The sequence below is a fragment of the Aphelocoma coerulescens genome, chromosome 27 (genome assembly GCF_041296385.1).
Source record: "Aphelocoma coerulescens isolate FSJ_1873_10779 chromosome 27, UR_Acoe_1.0, whole genome shotgun sequence".
Lineage (NCBI taxonomy): Eukaryota > Metazoa > Chordata > Aves > Passeriformes > Corvidae > Aphelocoma > Aphelocoma coerulescens.
Window position 1 is genome coordinate 3,423,819 of NC_091040.1, and position 15,559 is coordinate 3,439,377.

Sequence of the window (15,559 nt, forward strand, 5' to 3'; positions counted from 1 at the left end):
CTCTGCTTTCCACGGCCATGTGACATCTCCCGTGCACATTCAGGTGAAGCTGCAGTGCTAGAAAAGCAGCTGCTGTTTGGGGATACACAAAAAGGATGGGATGAAAACTTCTTGTTCTGGTTTTGTTAATTTGTTTTCTGCACTGGAGGGAAATGTCATTTCTACCCACCTCCCACAGCACAGCTCTAACTAGCTGGAGGCCTGTGGTATGAAAACAATGATACTGGAGGGAAAGTAATTTGTGCTGCTTCTAAAACAGCCAAAAAGCCCCCAAAAGACAAAAAAAAAACTGTAACAGCCAAAAAATGTGCATTCTGCCAGAGGGAGCAGGACCAGACTCAGACGTAGACCTGACCAGAGTAGAGTTGGACACGGAAACATGCAGCCCACGAGAAGCTAATGAAAGCCAAAATGCAAATGATGCTACAGCTGAGCTGAGCCCAAAGCATGCATCTGTCACACTTGTATGCAACCCAGACATCGACTGTTCTTTGAAGGCTTGGGCTTGTGGCTTCAGAGTGGGATTGAATTCTGGGCAAATGAGTGTCCCTGTCCCCTTCTCTGCCCCTCCTCAGAGGACTCCAAAGCTGCTCTCTGCAGCCACAATTCAGGGAGCAGCTTAATATTCTGGCACTTGCTTCTCCACCAGCTTTCTTGTCTATAAAGAGTGTTTGGACTCCCACAGTAGCTCATTTAACCAGACTTTTCAAAGGAGCTCCTCTCCCTCACTCTCCTTCTCTACAGACGAATAAACAAGACAAAACAGGAAGCACAATCAAAGGAAGACTAGGAAAAGCAAAAAAGGAAAAAAATCTGAAGCAGGAAAGGAGAGCCACAACCACAGAACAGATCAAATGAACCCATTGTTGGGTCCCTTCTCCTCCAAACCAAGCCAGAGCCTGCTGAGAGGACTCTGGGAGCCTTTCTATCTACTCCTATATATATATGTAGGAGTAGATAGAAAAGTAGTCAATGAAAGTGTTGGGATTTTCCCCTTGTCAGCATGGGAAAAGCTCCAAAGAACCTGCTGAAGTTAATGGCAGGGAATTTTGGATTAAAAAAAGCAGCAGCACATGTGTGTGGGCTGTGGATGTGGCACTCACTCCTGAGCATCAGAGGTTCTGTTAAAAAGCACCAGGTGACCCAGCAATGTCATTCAGGGCTCCCAGGGTGCGGGATTCTGGCAGTTTCTGCAGCCATGGAAAAGGCTCATGGGTCACCCTCAGTGTGTGCTGTGCCTGATGGGTGCAGGGCAGGCACCATCAGTGCACCTCCTCTGGGTGCAAGGGAGGATCCAGCCCCTGGGAAGAGTTCCTGCTTGCAAAAGGGTGACTTTATGGTCAGCTGGGGATGGATTTTGCTTGGGAGACTGGATACCTGGAGTCCTGCACGGCCAGTGGGGGGAACCAGGCTCCCCAAAAGAAGGACTCAAATAGCCAAAACCAGCTGCTGGTCTCAGTTCCAGCCTTGGTCAGCTGGGAGTGCTGGAGCTGGTGAAAGCTGTCTCTGGCTTACACGGTGTGCAATCCCTGCTCCCTCTCAGCTGCCTGAATGCCAGCTCCACTGTGTGCCTGCCTGCCCTGGCATGGTGCAAGCCTTGGCCTCGCAGGCACGGGATGGAGCAGCGGCTGCTGCAGAGCTCCCCAGAGGCACAGCCAAGGAGCTGCCTGTCTTGGGCAGATGAGTCAGCACAGGAAAGAGAGAAACAAAAACAAGCAGATGGAAGAAATGGAACTGACACATGAAAGACACAGCAAGTGAGGAGGACTTGAGGCCCCTAATTAGTGCCTGCAGAAAAACTAATGAGCAACACTGCCAGTGCAGGTGTCCTGCCAAAGAAAGCACTCCCTGTCTGTGGGGTACACTGAGCAGCTCGCTGCCAGGGACAGGCAGCCTTCGGTCTGGGTCACAGCAGAAATTGTTCTGCTCCCAGGAGTGGTGATTGTTAACCCTTTTACAGCCCCAGTCTCTGTGCAGCCGCACCGCAGGGCAGCAGGGGCTGGGGATGGATGCAGCAGTCTGTGCCCCGGCGGGCACTGCCCTGCTAGGGCAGGCGATGTCCTGGGAAAGGCAAGGGCAGGACAGCGGCTGAGTGATCTCCTGGCCCAGCATGAGGGCTCAGGGAAGGTCTGCAAGGCTGTGGCGCTGGGTCACCAACTCTTCAAGAGTCCTTTCAGTGAGGTTGCTGAAAAAACCTCTTATGATTCCAAGTTGGGCTTTAAGTGTTAATTAATGGACACCTTCCAAGTCAGGATAACATTACAGTGGCAATTCCCTGTCAGCAATCCCATCTGTACTAACTGATCTGGTGTTTAATGTAATAGCTATGACTATAATGAGTTTAAATTATTGAAAAGAAATATATAAAGCCTTTATTAATAATTAATAATGTCTTCCTGGTGTGTTATTTTAATAAAGCTCCATGACCTGTAAGATTAACAATCAGAGGACCCAAGGGAAAAGGAAGGAGAATGGGTGATCAAATAGAAAGAAATCAAAAGCAGCTAAGAGTTCATTTCTTCTGCAACTGCAGCAACAGGAGTCTAGGATTGAATATTTGATACATGTATGTGTGTATATATATATATACATATATATATATGTACTGATACTTGTGTAACCAAATGTAAGTCGTTCCTCTGACTTTACCCACGTAGCTTTTTATTGCAGATCTGATGTTTTTAGGTGTGCTATTCTTCCAGTATTAGAATGCATTTTCTTCAGTATGTTTTGTAATGTTTATATCCACTTCCAGACTGTTTAGACTTCTACCCTTCCAGGAATGAAATGAGATCATTTGTTCCAAAACCATCAGCCTCACAATTCTTGTTCTGATTTGACATTGCAATTTCCAAACTATATTATTTAATTATGTATTTTTTAGTCATAGCAGGTTCCCCTATGCCTCTGGGTACATGTATGTCCTGGTTGACCCAGACAGAATGCCAGGCACCCATGAAAGCCGCTCAGCACCCTCAGCAGCTGGACAAAGGGTTCCTGAGTTGAGATAAGGACTGGGAAACATCTCTCACTAAATACCATCCAGGGCAAAACAGGCTCAACTTAGAGATATAAAGTGACTTTATTGCTAACAAAATCAGACCAGGATAATGAGAAGTAAGATAACCCCCTTAAAAACACCTTCCTCCCACCCCTCCCTCCTACCCCAGCGGCACAAGGAGACAGGGAGTGGGGGTTATGGTCAGTTCATCACCTGAGGCTTCTCCTGCTCTCAGAGAGAGCAGTCGTTCCCCTGCTGCACTGTGGGGTCCCTCCCACGGGAGAGTTCTCTGCAAACTTCTCCAGAGCGAATTCATCTCACTAACAACAGCTCTCTGCGACCTGCTGCAGCGTGAGTCCCTCCCACGGGCCCACAGCCCTCCCAAAACTGCTGCGCCGTGGGTCACTCTGCCACGGGGTGCAGTGCCCCAAGGCCAGGCTGCTCCAGCCTGGGAGCAGGGCCCCCTCTCTCCATGGGTGTCCCACAGGATCACAGCCTGCTCCAGGCATTCCCTGCTCTGCTGTGGGGCTCCTCCACGGGCTGCAGGTGGATCTCTGCATCCCCAGGGATCCCCAGGGGCTGTGGGTGGATCTCTGCATCCCCAGGGATCCCCAGGGGTTTGGGGTGGATCTCTGCATCCCCAGTGCATCCCCAGGGGCTGCGGGTGGATCTCTGCATCCCCAGGGATCCCCAGGGGCTGCGGGTGGATCTCTGCATCCCCAGGGATCCCCAGGGGTTTGGGGTGGATCTCTGCATCCCCCGTGGATCTCTGCATCCCCGTGGATCCCCACAGGCTGTGGATGGATCTCTGCATCCTCCATGGATCTCTGCATCCCCCGTGCATCCCCAGGGGATGCGGGTGGATCTCTGCATCCCCAGGGATCCCCAGGGGCTGTGGGTGGATCTCTGCACCCCCAGTGCATCCCCAGGGGCTGCAGGTGGATCTCTGCATCCCCCGGGGATCCCCAGGGGCTGTGGGTGGATCTCTGCATCCCTCAGGGATCCCCAGGGGCTGCGGGTGGATCTCTGCATCCCCCATGGGTCCCCAGGGGCTGCAGGGGCACAGCTGCTCCACCATGGTCTCACCACGGCCTGCAGAGGAATCTCGGCTCTGGCTCCTGGAGCACCTCCTGCCCCTCCTTCTCCACTGCCCTGGGTGTCTGCAGGTTTTTCTCCTCACATGTTCTCACTCCTGCTCTTCTCTAGTCACAAAACTGCACAACAACTTTTGTTTTGATTTATTCTTAAATTTGTTATCACAGAGGCGTTACCACCATCTCTAACTGGCCCAGCTTGGCCAGCAGCATGTCCACCTTCAGAGCCATCAGGAATTGGCTCTGCTGGACGTGGTGGAAGCTTCCAGCAGCTTCTCACAGAAGCCACCTCTGTGCCCACCTTTGTGCTACCAAAACCAGGCCCTGCAAACCCAGTGCAGTGCATTACTGTAAGTTTGATTTTATTACTCCAATTATTACAATACCTGGACAGTTTGGAGGTGACTGTAGGATCTATTCTATTTAGTAAATGTTTGCATTAAACACAATTAGGCAGTCTTTTCCAAGATGATCAATCTGTGTTTAAGACTTGCTAATAGAAGCAAATTTGAAAGCAATCCCAACACAGATGAGAAGTGTAAGAGAACCCCAGAACCCACAGCAGATGAGACCCCAAGGAGACCAGAGCCAACCACCCACCAGTCACCTGTCTGGCCAAGGGAAGATGCTGGCACAGGGATGTTCTCTCCAGCTCACCATCCAGCTTTTGTCATCCCACCAGAGCCTGGGCCAGGCTGAGTGCTCAGAACAGCTCACCTGAGGTCCTGATTTTCTAACTGAATTCAAAGGGTCAGCACAGCAAACAGCTAACAAGCCATTCTCTTCTCCTGCCAAGAAAATACATCTCCCTTGTCACGTATTTACAGGCAGGAATGAAATGTTGTTCCCAAACTGGAAATACTTGCTACTGTTGTCCGTACTTTTTGAATCAGATGTGTGCAAAACTTTAATGGCCTCTGTACCCACAGTGCACAAATAAACACATCATCTCTAACAGGGTTTCCATCTCCATTCAAAGACAAATAGACCTCAGTGAAATTCCACAGAGTGGCACTGATGCAAGCCTTCACACCCAGCAGGTGTGCTCAGCCCCCCTCACGCAAGCAGAAACAGCTGAGCCATGACATTTCCTCCCTGTCAGTCTCCCAGTTTGTATTTCGTTGGCATTTCTCAACCCACTGCAAGAAAATTATTCAACAAGGCCGATACCTGTGGCGAGGAGGGGATGGGGAGCCTCTTGAGCCAAGGGGCCATCAGGAACCTCCCGTGTGGATCAATGAATGTTTTCCATTAGTGCCAGCCAGCCTGTGATGAGGATTAGAAGGGGAACAAGGATGTGGAAATTATTTTCCCAGGCAGCATGTGACAGAGTGCTGCTGGATGGCTGCCTCGTTGTGCCACTCGCTCACCGTGGCACAGGGATGCAAAGACAGTAGCCCATGGCAAGGCTATTTGCCTCTGCTAAGTTCAGCAGCAGCTATCAGGTTAATCCTTTACCTCCACAGACTGTCTATTCTTTAATAAATAGCTCGTTCTTTCTCACTGAGTTCAGCATCTTCTTTGCAATAGCACCAAGAGTGAGTCCCCTGACAGCCACACCACAGCCTGAACTGACATGGCAAGGAGCTTGTCCTTGCCCATTCCCACAACTTCCTGAGGATAAACCCAGTGCAGCTTCGTTGTTGAAAGCTCAGGAGTGGTTAAATTATTGTCAGTAACTTCAGGTGGAGCAGGACAATGTAGACAGAGGTGGGCACAGCTAGGAAAGGGTATGCTCATGAAATCACACAGCTAGGTGACATCACTGAGTCTGTGAGCCTTGGAAAACCAAATGTTCCTGGTCTGGCATCCACTGTGGCCACTGTGATGAGTTACTAGTGATGAAAGGTCTTTCTAGCAGCCCCTGAGTCCATTACCAGGACCCCAGGGTTTCAGCCTTCTCAGAGTGATGCCTGTGCCACGTTTCTTGCTAACTGTGACCTTCAGAGGTCACAGCTTCAGCTTTGGTTTGGGTTATTGGAATGCTGTTATGTCCAAGAAAGTCCAGAAATGAACAGACTAAACATTTTTTTCACAGAACAATTAAATGTTCTCACAAAAAGAAGTTTGTCACATGTACTGGACATTCCAAGCAAAACTCAAAATATTTGACTTGTGTTCTGTCTTTATTTTGTTTTCCCTTGGGAGTGGAAGAAAAAAAAGAGAGTTTTATCATGCCTAGTGTCACTTGGCATAAAAATCACAGTATTTAATACCTTTAGCAATATAGACCTAAAAATTACTTTAAACCTCTGAAAAACTCTTCATAATGTAATTTCGTAGTGACACTGTGGCGAGAGGATGGCACTGTGCAGAGCTGAAAACACACCATCCATCCAGAGGTGGATATTAATTATTGTTGATTCTCAAAGCACGTGCAGGAGCAGTCAAACAGCAAAAATCACAGACTAAGGACTTAGGATTATTTGCCTGTGATTTGTTGCTCTTCACTTCATGGCAGAGCAGCCTTTTTAGCAGTCTTCAAGTGTAAAACACATTGACAGTGTGCCTTGGTCGAAATGCAAGAAAATAAAACTAAAGGCAGGCCTCTCTCTGCATCCAGCTCATCTGGGCTCCCTGATCAGCTCCAATTAGAGATTTGAGCATGGTCTTTGTCTGAAGAAGGAGTATCAGTGTGAGATGCTGGGTTATTGCTGTCAGAAGCAGTTTAGCTCATTAAATGTCTACATGAGGAACCTCCTTCAGCTCCTGCTGTTGCCAAGTGGGTTTAAAAGACATTAAAAATCCTAGGACTTTGTAGTCATCCTTACAGGCAGTTGGGTGATAATTGATGAACATTGTTAAGTCAGGATGTATTCCCGTGAACCACTAGTCAGCATTAACTCCAAGGGTGGCATAAAGGACAGCACTGGCACATCGGAGTGGCTGGAACAAGTTGAGAGCAGAGGGCTGCAGAAACCCCATGGACTGGAAAACACAGAGTGCTGTCAGCTACAAAACAGGCAGCTTTCTCCTGAGCGTGTCAGTGCTGCTGACCATTGCAAAGCCATGAATTTATCCTTAAAACCACTCTAGGTGTGTTTTCCATGCTTGTTTCCATCTGCCCTATTGCCCTACCTACACCCTCTCGGTTGGTGTCTGGTAGTGAGTTTGCTCTATACAGCTTCTCATGCTGGGCTTTCCCCTTTCCACCTAGCCTACCCCAAGACTTAATTCTGGGGTTAAAGTCCCTAATTAGCCAGAAGTAATTTGGCATTTATATTAAAAATGTCAAATTCTCTTTCAAAAAGAAAGAACAGCAAGAAAGCTCTGCAGACAAAACTGGGTTGAGGTTCTCAGACAATTCTTCTCAGGGGCTCCTCGAGTGCAGGGCAGTTCCCCCTATCTGTATCCCTTGGCAGCCATGGTTTCTGGGGGAACATGGCAAGTACAGAGATTCCATGGCAGCTGCCAGTCACAGGAATGGGGGATACTAAGCGCAGGACCAGTTTCACCCGTTTAATGCTCTGATGAAACCAGGTTCAGCACTCTGGGAGGTGCTGTGGGAAGAAGGCATCGTGGCAGCAGATGGTTTCGGTGGGTGGGAACAGTGTTGGTACTGCAGGGTGGGGCTGCAATTTCCATATGGATATGGATGGGAAGAGAGCAGCACAGGAATCCAGCATTGTTCCCAGCTCTGACCATTAACCTTCCATAGCCATGAGAAATAGAGAATGTCAGGCAGACCTGCCCAGAGGCACAGAGGAGACACTGGGGCACCTGGCAGTGGTCCTGCTTTGTTTTTCAGTGGCCAGTGTCTGCCTCTCTCATAAAGCTCTTTCCTCTGTTACATCAGTGCCCTGTTCCAGTCAAGTGCTCAAACCCCCTATGTAAGAAATGACAAAGAACCACTGATCTCAGGTGAAACTGAACTGAAAGTGAACCACGTGTATTTTCCATGTGTTTACTCTGACCCTCGCTGATTTGTACAGCTGTCAATTAACCACCTTATTTCATTTAATCAATCAACACATTGTAATCAATTGAAATGTATGTATGTATGCAAAATGGCAAATGCTTCTCTCAGAAAGGGCCTCGAGGGAAACGTGCTGTCAGCAGCCTTGCTCTGGAAAGCTTGTTTCATTTATATGAGCGAATAAATACAAATGCTGAGGACTTCAGGACCTGAATATTAATGTAGGTAATTAAACATGGTTTTTTTCTGGCAGATGACTTCATGCCAGGCCCTGGCCTGGAGAGGCTCCATGAACAGAACCTCCTCCCTGAATCTCTTGCTCTTGCCCGTGTTGCATGAATATATTCATGGCCCTTGATTTAACCCCACAGAAAGGTGGGAAGGGGAGGCACAAAGGCCATGGTTAGCAAAGGCAATCATGTGCAAGACACAGATGAAATTTCCTCCTTCTTTTTGACTGTGCTTGTTAATATCAAGGTTGTGGAACAAGCCCAGCACGGTGCTTTGAAATTGTAATTGAGCCTGAAACACCGTTCCTGCTGCCTGTAGTTATGGTGTTCATGGACATGGTCTGGCTGTGGGCAGGAGGCAGAGCAGCCTCCAGCCCTCTGCAGGACACCCTGAGGGACCCTTTCCAAGCGAAGTCTCACCCAGTTGAAGCCAGCAGGACTGGGCTTGGAGCACCTTCCCTACCAGAGTCCTCCTGGGCGCTGGTGTGACACTTCTACTGCAGCCTGCAGTGCTCCCCGGGTGAGAGGAGCAACACAGGCTTGGGCTGCTTTTGTTATAATCCTCTATAACTGTGGAGAGTTAAAGAAATGCTCCATAGGTCAGGGTAAGTCCGTGTTTACCCATGTCTGTTTTCCCCACACCCAGTCAGATTCCCAGCTCCTTGGCTCTCCTTTATAACAGCAGAAAGCATTTTACTTGCTGTGGGACCAGGGCAGGGGAAACTACAACCCCTGCAGTCTGGAGTCAAATTAGGATTAAGAAGGGGTCAGTGGTTTTTAAAAAACTGCAATGGTGATCAGCAAATTAATGAGCTGCTCCCATAACCCCGAGTTCTCTGTGCAGGGCTCTGCCAGCAGTGCTTTGATTAGTATTGCCAGCACACACTTGCACAGATGCACGGCTGGTTGCTTGGCTAAGGGTAGAGACAATTCAGTCTCCTCTCCCCCTTCCCTGCAGCTCTCAAGAGAAATATTAGCTGCAAGACTCGCCACACAAATCTCTCTTAAATTCACTGGCCACATAGAAACTTAAATTAATTCATAATTTAAAAGTTAAAATTATTATTTCTGTGCTTGGCTGTTCTCGAGGAATGGGTACAGAACTCTGCATGATACACTGAACAGCCTGAAGCCTGCAACCCTGGTAGGGAATGGCACTGAGTTTCCTCCCTGCAGCAAGGGAAAATAGGTTTTCTTTATTTGCTAATCTAGAGAAAAAGTCTGGCAAGGAAAAAGGGCATCCAAATGGGCAATGGGATTGGGTGCATGAGCTATAAAAGCTGAGTTCCCCAGAGCAGCATTGGGAAGGCAGCTGTACCACGATCAGCCTCTGAAGTTCTGTGTGTCACAGTCCACCAGTCCAAGGAAAGGCTCCAGTTCCCTGCTATGACAAATAATCACAATCACCAGGTGGGAAACAGGCTATAGCAAATTCTTTGATGTTTTCCCTCACCCACACTTGGTTCCAGCCATGATGACATTCTGTCAGTACTTGGCTCCTGGTGAGGCTTCCTCTTCCTCTAAAGTATAAATTTTCATATGTTTGTCTAATCCTGAACTGGTTTGAGGTGTTTCTCTCACCAATACTGATGATTTTTCTGCAAGAGGTTTCTTAAGCTGAAATAAAGCCTCAGTGAATCAAAATCTTTCAAGCCAGGAATGAGAAACAAGTCAGAGTGCAGGCAGGGGAGGAAAGCCTCCACACACCTCCTAAGAAAGTTTCTGGAGAGGTTCTTATGAATAGGGGAAAATGAACAAAGGAATTAAGAGCTCGTGGGAAATAGCTGACCCAGCATCCCTACAGGAGTATAAATAGCTGCCCTGATCCACTGCATTCCCTTTGGACCAGTCTGCCCTTTGTCAAATCTTGCCTGGTAAATGCTTGAAAAGGATCTTGGCAGCAGCTCTGCCAGCTTCAAGAGGGGCTCATTCTTAACTTTGGAATTTCTTCCTTTTGTGCACCTTTCCACCAAATGTGCTCCTGGAGCTCGGTGTGGCTGGCAGACCTCAGCCAGCCCCCAGCACAGCTCAGGCTGTTGGAGCCCTGCACTGTGCAGAAGAGCTCTCTCCAGCAGTGAGTGCACCATGCTGAGCACTACCACCAGCTGGAGCTGAAATGGTCTTATCTGGCTAACACACGGCATTTTAGCAGCAGTCACTAGCAGGACACAGCCACGTGCTGGTGCCTTTTCTGTCTCTGGCTTGCCCTTCAGCTTGAGGAGGTTTTCTGGCACAGTGAGACACATCTGACTTTGCAGCCTCACACAGAATCCCCACAGCACTGCACAGCTTGTATTTGCCGTAGGTTTAAGGACACCCCTTCAATCCTCCCCACTGGCAGGGCACTGCTCTGATGTTGGGAGCCTGTTTTGCAGATGTGTCTTCAGCAGGCAGCTTGGAAACCCCTGGCAGGTAGCTGTGGACACAGGGGATTGCACTGCACACAGCTGCAGGGTACATGCATGGAAATGCTTTGGTAATGAAGCAGCATTTCTGGACTTTCTGGTTCACAGGGAAGAGAATTTAGAAGTTGTTTGGGCACAGTCTCAGATTTCATTAGCTGATCCAGGCTGCTGGATTGTGACCTGACAGAACAGACTATAAACAAGGTGAGTGCAGTGACTGCATCCTGTCTGAGGAGAGCACAGCACAGGGAGCTGGGACAGCTGGTTCTCCAGAGGGGCAGAGGAATTAGCTGTGCACCTAAGCAATTTTTTGTTGACCAGTAGCTCCAGGAAAGCCAGCTCTCACACTGTAGGGTACCATCCCCACAGGGAGTAGAAGGGAAGAACTGTTTCTCTGTACAGCTTGACCCAACTGAGCACAGCCTTTATTTTGGGCTTTTCACCCAAGAATTAGGTACTGCCCAGGGGAAGAGAAAAAAATCCAGTGAGACCAAAGGTTGCAATAACCAGACTTGTAAGTCTTCAAAAAAAAAATTAAAAAAAAAAAATCTGTCAAGAGTTTCTCTTGCAACCTTTTGACTTCCAACAGCTTCAGTACTGGAATTGTTCCTCTGCAGCTGGGTTAAGGCATAAGGATGTCACCCTAACATCCAAAGCCCATGTCAAGACAGATGACTGCCTTGAATTCTGCTCGGGCCTTCAACCTCTCCAAAAGGCTGAGTGCTGCAGGGATTTAGCAGGGGAGGTGAACAATGAGGAAGAGAGAGCCTGGCTGCTGATCTGAAGGTATGATTGTGTCACGTCCTGCTTTAGGGAAAAGGACTTTGTGTGCTGCTGAAAATCTGAACTTTACACTAAATCACCTCCCAATGGCTTTTTTTTTTTTTTTAATTAGACCTTACAGCAGCACTTGACACATGAATAAGCCACAGCCCGTCGAACATGCCCTCCCCTCAGGTGCCTGTGAAGATAAGTAGCTGTTGCTGTCCAAATCTTACCAGCATTCTCAGCATTAAAGGCTCAGAACCTGATGGGTTTGGAATGCCTTTGCTTCACAGCAGAACAAGGAACTGCTCTGCAGAAGAGCTCTTTGCATTAAATAAAAAAGCAAACAAGAATTGATGCTTTTTCAATCTCAACTGAGGCTTAATAAGGGGCTGGGTGGCAGCTTCACCACTTGGCCTCAGATCACACCCTCTGTCCTGTGAGCCAGGTGAGTTCAGGGACATTTCCTACAAAGAAGGATCATTATAGATTATGCACAGGTTTTTATTCATAACGTCAGCAAAATAAAACCGACACCAGACCCAAGATGAAAACAATCCTCCAGAAACAACAGAACCTATAAAGCAGGGGCAGTAATACCTAACCTCAATCAGGAGAGAATGATCAATCCCACCTGTAAAGCAGTTTATCCAGCAATCCCAGCATTTGCTGGGACTGCTGGATGGCTGACCCTCACAATCTGGGCAGTGCCAGCACAACTCACCTGCCAGCATCCTGATCCTTCAGTCAGCTTGCACCAGTGCCAGGCCAGAAACGGCTCAGGCACTCTATAAATGAGAGAAGTCTCAAGAATCTGTGCTCCGCTGTGGGGCTGTGTAGAGAAAGACCCCAACCACACAACGCTGATAGAGGTAGGAGAGTTGAGTTTTAATAAATTAAAGATGCACTTTTGCACCTTGAAAGTCCCCTTTCAAACCATAATGGCCTGTGAAGTGTCACAGCAGGGAGTGGAGCCTAAAGAGCTTCCCCAGCAAATCCCTAAGTAGGAAAGAGAGCCTGCTGTGGGAATCCCAGCTGCTGTTTTCTGTCTTTGCCTCCTACATGATAAATGGATTTGCCACTTTAATATTTAGAGCAAGCCTCAAAGCAGCTCATTTACAATGCATAATGACGAGTAGATGTGTTTAAAATCTCTCCATTACAGCACAGAGACCAAGCCCCCTCCCACCTCCTTTTGAGCAGAAGCTGCTATCCATAACCTGTTAGGAATGGAAAGGGTGTTTCCTGGCAAACGACCACCACAACCATGTTTACCTTGTGCACTGAATCTACAATTCAGGATGCAGAGTGGGAAGAAGTGTGCTGGTACCATCCTGCATATTCAGGCTGTATTAAAAACTCACATAATTTGGCATCTGTATTAAAGACTCTCAATTATCCCCCACCCCCTACTGCTTTATCCTTTTTCAGGCTAGGTAAACCCAACTGGCATTTCTAGCACGTGGATTCTTCCAGCACATCTGTCTTCAGCGTGCCTTGCAGGTGTTTCCAGTAGCAGCAGCTGTGGCTGCAAGTTTGAGAGTTCTGAGCAAGGAACTGGACCAAGGAGGGCAAAAGTTCAGTGGTTCAGTGTTGGGTAGAGCAAGGAGAAAGGCAGCAGAGGCACTGCTCAAACATTTTAGACTCAGATGTGCTCCACCATGGTCCAGGAGAAAGCCTACTGTTTGTCCTTTTAAAGGTCAGAAACTCCCCTTGAGAAGCACTAGAGTCCTGCTGACAAAATTCAATATTGCCAAAGGGCTGTTAACTATCAAATTATTTTTACTTCGCTGTTTAATTACTCCCTCAGTCCACAAGCTTCTCCCTGTTGCATCAGTCTGCAGCCTTCACAACAGTTATGAACCAAAATCAGTTACAAATTTATCTCAACAGCACAACTGCAACCTGAGTGAACTCTGTCAACGCTCAGCAGCAAAATCCAAAGGACAATCTGAACTGGGAACAGGCTGCTGACCTCCACATCATTACAGGCGATAAGAATGCAAGATAAAGTTATGCCTAATTAACATACACTAGAAAAAAGTTGTGGACAGCTTCTGCCTCCCTATTAACAGTATCTGGTAGCCCCACAGCAATACTTCAACTCATTTGTGCTGGTGAGAAGGCAGAAACAGAGCCCTGGAACATCTCCGAAGCTTTGGGCTGTGCCAGAACTCACAAGCTACAGCAGACGAGATCCGGCAGAAATATTGCTGAAGAGCCTGCCTGGTAGTACAGCTGTGATTGTTACTCTGCATAGCTGAAGGCTTGGCGAAGTAAAGGACAACAGAAGGTGGGCATGGCCCAGCCAGGCAGCAGGCAAAGCGTGCTGGCGAGGATCAGGGGCTGGGGGCTCCCACCAGGACCTGGAGGGGAAGGAGAGACGGGCGGCAGCAGCGGCAGCGCAGTGGCTGCGGGACAAAGGCAGCCTCGCCCTCAGCAGCTCAGGGTGGGTGCACTTGAGTCCGCAAAAATCCCGCTGTGAGAAGTCAATGTCCACAAAGGAGACAGAGGAGCGCTGCAGCTTTATTCGGATAGAGGGAGAGAGGCCACTAGGGCACACACCCGAGGGGTTTTCTCTCTCTCTCGGTCTCCCTTTTCTCCCAAACTCCCGCCCTCCTCCTTTCCCCATCGGCTGCGGTACCAGGAAGGTACAGCCTTCCCGAACCGCCTGCCCCATATCCCGCCTTGAACCTGTCATTTTCCCCCAAAGTTCAGCAACTCAGCCTTGTCTGTGTCAGGAGTCAAACTGTCCGGGCTCTGTAACAAACCTGCGGCTTAGGAGTGGGTAGGGACATTAGGACCCAGCTCAAAGGCGTTAACACCCACCCCCGCACCCACGGAATTGTTAGCACACATCTTTCCTATCACTTTTGTTTCCCCAAAGTAGCAGATTCCCCTCCGTTGCTTTAGAAATTAGTTTAGCAATTAATAGCTTAGAGAGAAGGGGATGGAAAGAATTCAATGTCCTGCTCCCTTGGGTGGCTTTGAAAACTTGGGCACAGCGAAGCACGACCGTGAGGCGCTGGCTCCTGCAGAGCCACAGGGAGCACGGCCCGAGCAGGTCAGGGAAGGCGGTGTCCGAACTCCGTGCCCACCACATGGCCCCTGCAGCTGGACAACAGCTACTGCATCACACTGCAGCAGAACTCAGGTTTCTTCAATCTCACCCTGATGCAGCTGCATCGAGAAAAGCTGCTGTAGAGTTGCAAACCCAGAGCAGTTTTAAGTACAAGTGCGGTACTTATCTGATGGCAAAGCCTCAGGCAAAGCTCCAGCGGCACCAACCTCTACTGTGTTTCCTCCCTCCTTCCCCGCAGTGAACAGGATCAAAAGCACACGCTGCTGAGGGCAGTGTGCAGCCCAGCCACGCCTGAAAACTGCATTCACCTCAGCTTTCCCACCCTGCAAACTATCACAAATCTACTCTGGCATATGAACAAACAGGGAAGAAGACTTGGAGCTTGATCCGGACATACAGAACGACCCACAGAGCGCTCTGAATCTCCAGGTGCTGGGGCTTTATTACCAAAGCTGGAAATCTGAGTAGAAAATCCATATGGATTCCACGATGGAGGCCTCATCAGCTCCCTTTACACTGCCTACTCCTCTGGAAGCATATCTTGGCTTTAGCTGTTTGTTTTGTAGTCATTTCACTTCATTCAAATCTTACACGAGATGGACATCACTACAAAAGCTCACAGATAAGTAACACTTCACAGAAACAGTTTCCACAGATCCAGTCACCTCCAAGGAGGAATAGCAGCACGGTGGGTGTCATTCCGTAGACAATTATCCAGCTGGAGCTAGCACCTGACCGAAAGAGCCTTTGCATCAAGATCTGGGGGACAATTTCACAATGGCCAAAGCAAAACAGTTTTGCTTGGCCTTTTCCTTGCCTCTAACAGGCAGTGTTTAGTCGTTGCCTCCAGCTATCCTTTGAAATGTAGATTATAAAATACCCACTGCCATCATGGGCTGTAGAGATAAGAGGAGCATCAGGCTGAAAGTGAGGCTGTGCTGAATAGCCTGGTAGTTATGGAATATTGTCACATAGAAGGAAACAGCAGCGTGTGTGTCAGCTGAGCAAGTGCTTCCAGCACTCACACTGCCAGCAGCAATGCTTGATCAGCCTACCTGCACTTGGC